The sequence below is a fragment of the Benincasa hispida genome, chromosome 3, assembly GCF_009727055.1.
Source record: "Benincasa hispida cultivar B227 chromosome 3, ASM972705v1, whole genome shotgun sequence".
NCBI lineage: Eukaryota > Viridiplantae > Streptophyta > Magnoliopsida > Cucurbitales > Cucurbitaceae > Benincasa > Benincasa hispida.
Window position 1 is genome coordinate 60300895 of NC_052351.1, and position 5322 is coordinate 60306216.

The following is a 5322-nucleotide window of genomic DNA, read 5'->3' on the forward strand; positions in this document are numbered from 1 at the left end:
CAAGAAAAAGAACATCTAATTAAGGACTGTTTTATCTTAAAAAGAAAGAATCAAGAGAAAAAAAAAGACTCAAAAAGAAAACAGCCCTAGGCATTTATTGTAGAAGGATCCTTCATCTACTCAGATTCTTTAGCCTCAACTTTAGACAAATCCAATCATATAAATCCTCTAGGAAAACATGATTGGGTCCTAGATTCCGGATGCACCTACCATATGACCTCAATGAGACCTTGGTTTAACACTTTTAAAGGTTTAACACTTTGGCTTTGTTTCCATGAAACTTAAGGATGGAACTATTAAACTTCTTAGGAATGTGAGATATATTCCATTACTTAAGAGAAATCTAATCTCCTTGGGTATGCTAGATGCAATTGGGTGTGAGTACAGGGGTAAAGGAGGAAGCCTTGAGGTACTAAAGGATTCTAAGGTGATATTAGTTGGGGAAAAGATAAATGACTTATTTGTGGTCAACGGAGTTGAAATGATGACAGGGGCATATGTTGCCACCACAAATGAGATCACATAGGCTGATGTATGGCACAAAAGATTATCTCACATTAGTGCTAAAGGCCTAGAAGTCCTATCTAAACAAGGGATTCTTCCTAAAGGTCTATCGGAAAATCTAACCTTTTGTGAACACTGTGTTTTAGGGAAAGCCACAAGCCAAAGTTTCACTAAAGCACAACACACCACAAAAGCTATCCTAGACTATATACACTCTGACCTATGGGGTCCAGCTCCTACACCTACCCTAAGTGGCTCAAAGTATTTACTTTCTTTTACTGATGACTTCTCTAGGAAAATTTGGGTCTACTTCCTTAAAACTAAGGACCAAGTGTTTGATAGGTTTAAGGAATGGAAACTCATGATAGAGAAGCAAACTTCTAAAGAAATCAAAAACCTAAGAACTAATAATGGATTGGAATTTTGTAGTGAAGAGTTTAACAAATTCTGTAAAGAAATAGGAATAACTAGGCATAAGTCTGTTAGATTCACTCCTTAACATAATGGAGTAGCTGAAAGACTAAATAGAATAGTCATGGAGAGGGTTAGATGTCTCCTATTAGATGCAATTATGAGTGAAAAATATTGGGCTGAGGCTGCAAGCTACACAGTGTACACCTTAAATAGGTATCCACATTCCTCCCTAAATTTTTTGACTCCTGAAGAAAAATGGATCACACATCCACCTAACCTAGAAAACCTAAGGGTATTTGGATGTGTTGGATATATTCATCAAAATCAGGGGAAATTAAAATCTAGGGCAGTAAAGTGTATGTTTGTAGGTTTTCTAAAGGTGTAAAAGGATTTAAGATATGGAATCCTATTGAGAAAATGTTTGTTATAAGCAGCGATGTCACTTTCAGAGAAAAAGAGATGTTTATGCAAAAAGAAAAGACAACTTATGAAGTTCCTAATAGCCCTAATACTGCTAGGATTGAGGTGGAGAACCTAAAGTTTCTTCCACTAACCATAACCCTCTTACTGAATCAGAAGAAGAAGAAGAAGAGGATGTCTCAAATGAGAATATAGGGAATACTGAAGTTGTACCTGATTTAAGTCAGTATTCTTTGGCTAGGAATAGACAAAGAAGAGTGATAGTTCCTCCAGCTAGGTATACTAAAACTAACTATATGAATCTAGTTCTAAATGCCACAATAGCTCCTAATGACCAAGAACCAGCCACCTTTGAAGAGGCAGTAAACTGCCCTAATGCTAGGTCTTGGATTCAAGCTATGTGTGAAGAAATGAAGTCACTCACTGTCAATAATACTTGGACCCTAGCTCCTCTTCCTAAAGGATGCAAAACTATAACCTCTAAATGGATATATAAACTAAAGGAGAGTTCGGTTCTTTGTTTTTTCAGGAACATTGTTAGAAGACTTCATGTAGCAAGCAAACTTTTCTTGTTTGAACTTTTTTGTAATGTATCTGTTTTAAGGACCAAATTAGTGTTAAACCCTTTATTTATATGTCAAACTTTTCTGATGTGCTATGTAACATTATTTTTTATTTAGGTATTATATAAAACATTTGTAAGACATTTACTACAATATTGAATGAATTTGCGTGTTATTGGCATATTTGTTTGTTATTAGGTACAAATCAAATTATATTTTTTTTTTAAAAAAGAAAGAATACAAATTTAGAATAGGTTTTTTCCAAAAAATAGCCTATGTCAACACCACATTGATTATGCGACGTCGACATATTGAGGATATGTCGACAATAATCTCTAACCGTCTACATGTAAGAAATGTCTACATCTGGCATTTCGACGATTTGTCGATGATAAGCTTCAACCATTAACATGTAAGAACTTTCGATGCTATATATAAGTGTCGGCATAGATACCTTATGTCGGCACTAAGTATGTGCTGTCGGCTTAGGTCGTATATTACGATTTACTGTTTGATATTGGCATAACTGACCTATGTCGATGCTTAACTATTTTGCATCAACATTGCTTGTCTCGACAGACATATGCTGCCGACAGTTATTGTGCGTCGGGATATAGCCTATGCCGACAACTTTTGGAGTTATGCTTACGCTTTTTAGCGTCAGAAAAGGCTTGATTTTTCATTCTTGCAGCGCAAGTTCAACTTCGAACTAAGTTGAAACTCTCCTTGTTATGAACTTTTTATTTTGGTAGAGGAAGCTTAGTCTGTCTTTCTTTCTTCTTCTTCTTCTTCTTCTTTTCTTTTCTTTTTCTTTTTTTTTTTTTTTTTGTTTTATTTTTTGGTTTTTTTTTTTTTTTGTGGCTGTGGTGTAAAGCTCACTACATAAGCTTTTTGGTGGTTGTTTTGAAAATTTGCTCTCTATGTGAATTGTGGCTTGAGGTTTTTTTTTTTTCAAAGGAAGATGAGCCTTTATAACTAAAATTGTTTCTTCATTTATCTTTTTAAAATTATTAACTAGTTTTTTTTTTTTTTTAATTTGAAAACAATGCCAAATGCAGCTCAAATCCAATAACGTATGAAACTTTTGAAGCAAAATACAATTCAAAAGCTTACTTCTTTTGGTTTTTATTCTACCAACAGTATATTTGGTTTAACTTTTCAAGTGTTTGATTCTTTTTAAAAACAAGTCATTTTTAATAGAAAAATTGAAATATTTGACAACTATTCAAAATAGCTTATGAAACGCTTTCAAAGTATATTTTAGATATTTTTTTTACCAAAAGTGTTTAATAAAAGTGACTTTTTTAAAAAATATTTTTTCTCTAATCAATCCAAACAGAGCCTAAACTAAGAAAAAGGCCTATGGATCAAAAAAAAAAAAAAACTAAAAAAAAAAAAAAAAAAACCAATGGTTGTAGAGGTCAATGACATACAATTAATTTAATTAGCAAAAATGTTTAAAAGAAACAAGTAATATAGCAATCAGTTTTATATAATAAGAGAGTTTGACAAAAATAGGTGGCTACAACTATCACCACCTCATTATTGGTCAACCATTGACAATCATATTATTGAGCGATGGTTGGCCGAATCATAGTGCTTTAAATACAAGTTTTATACTCATTCTTTGTAGTAATTACTTGTGTATAAAATTACTCGAGATAAAATGTAACCAAACATGTGAGCGTTTTATTTCTAAATAACTTCTGTAAGAAGTGTTTTAAAGGAAATGTGTTTTTGAAAACTCTTTTTTCTCCGGTAATTCAAATCAACCTTTAGTTATACCAACAAAATTTCAAAAGAAAAAAAATTCATGACTCTAAATATGGTCGATTTTATCATATCAACTATAAACTTATTTTTCATCCCTTTAAACCTCAAAACTTGAAAAGTCTATCAATTTACACATGTAGCTCTAGCCTATATCTTCATCACACTTGTCATCATTAGCAAACAAAATCATAAGAGGGCGTTTGGCGCGTAGGTTTGGAATCTTAAACCTGAAAATGTTAAGCCTGGAGGATTAAGCTAGAAGGTTTAGGTAACCTGGATTTAAGAAAACTATGTTTGGAATGCAGGTTTTAGAAGTCTGGGTTTAAGACGCCTGTGTTTAGAATGCAGACTTAAGTAGCCTATGAATAAAGTGTAGATTTATAAATATTTAGTTTGTGAAATATTTTCTTATATTTAATCGCTGGTTAGATTTTAGATTAGTTTAAGCTTGTCATCTTAATTAATTTAATATAGTTAAGTTTAAAATAAACTAAAAAATTTAGAAGAATATTTTTTTAAAAAAAATTGAAATAGAGATTTTGACTAAAATTATAATTTTATTTAATCTATTGTTTTAATAAATTTTTATTTTAATCTTACTAGATTTTGAAATAAAACTTCATAGACTTTTGTCATTTTAACTAATTTTAAAACGATCAATTCTTTTTTACCATAATAAGCTTAACTTAAAATTGAAATAAACTAGTATTTTAATATTAAATTCAATTATTGAAAACCTATACTTTTTTCTTATCAAATTACATTTTAGGAATAAAAAATCATAAATTTTGAGTTTTAGTTATTATTTGGTCGCTAAGTTGTTTTAAATATTTTGAATCTTTACGTTTAGAAAATAATTCTAAGTTTTCGAGCTAGTTAAATTAACCAACAAAAAAAATCAAAATGTTATTAAATTAAATTAGAGCTTTCAAACATGTATAGTTCTACACTTATAACCTAAATAAATATAACTATACAATTGCAGTCTAATGGCATGTTTGAAATGACTTAGAAAAAAATTAAAAAATTCATTTTTAATTAAACACTTTTGATAGAAACTCATTCAAATAAGAAAAGATACATATATTGCAATTCTTTCTTAAAAGTGTTTTTATATACAAATTTGTCTAGTTTGTTATATACTAAGAGTAATTTTATTAATGTTTTTCAAGGTTGGTTGGTGGTGGTTGTTGGAGGTGGTAGTCGAAGGGTGGCCAATGGAGTTGGTGGCCAGAATTTTGCCAGTGTGGGAGAAGGGGATTCCCAGAGGTTGGTCGATGGTGGTCGGAGTTGGTTAGTGACGACTAGAGGTTGGTCGATGATGGTCACTAAGGTGGCAGCCAGAGTTGGCCGGTGGCGATCTAGGAGGTGGCAGCCAAAGTTGGCCAGTGGCAGTCATAGGGGGTGGCGGCTAGAGTTGGCCGGTAGCGGTCGTAGGAGGTCGCCACCCGAGTTGGCCTATGGCGTTCGTCGGAGGTGGCGGCTGGAGTTGATCGACAGCGTTCGCCGGAGGTGGTTACTGGAGTTGGCCGGAGGTAGATGCCAGAATTGACCCCAGCAGTCGCTGGAGGGTGGCGGTCGGAGTTGGCCGAGGTGATCGCCGAAGGTGATGTCTGGAGGTTGACTGATGTACTTCCTAGGTTAAATT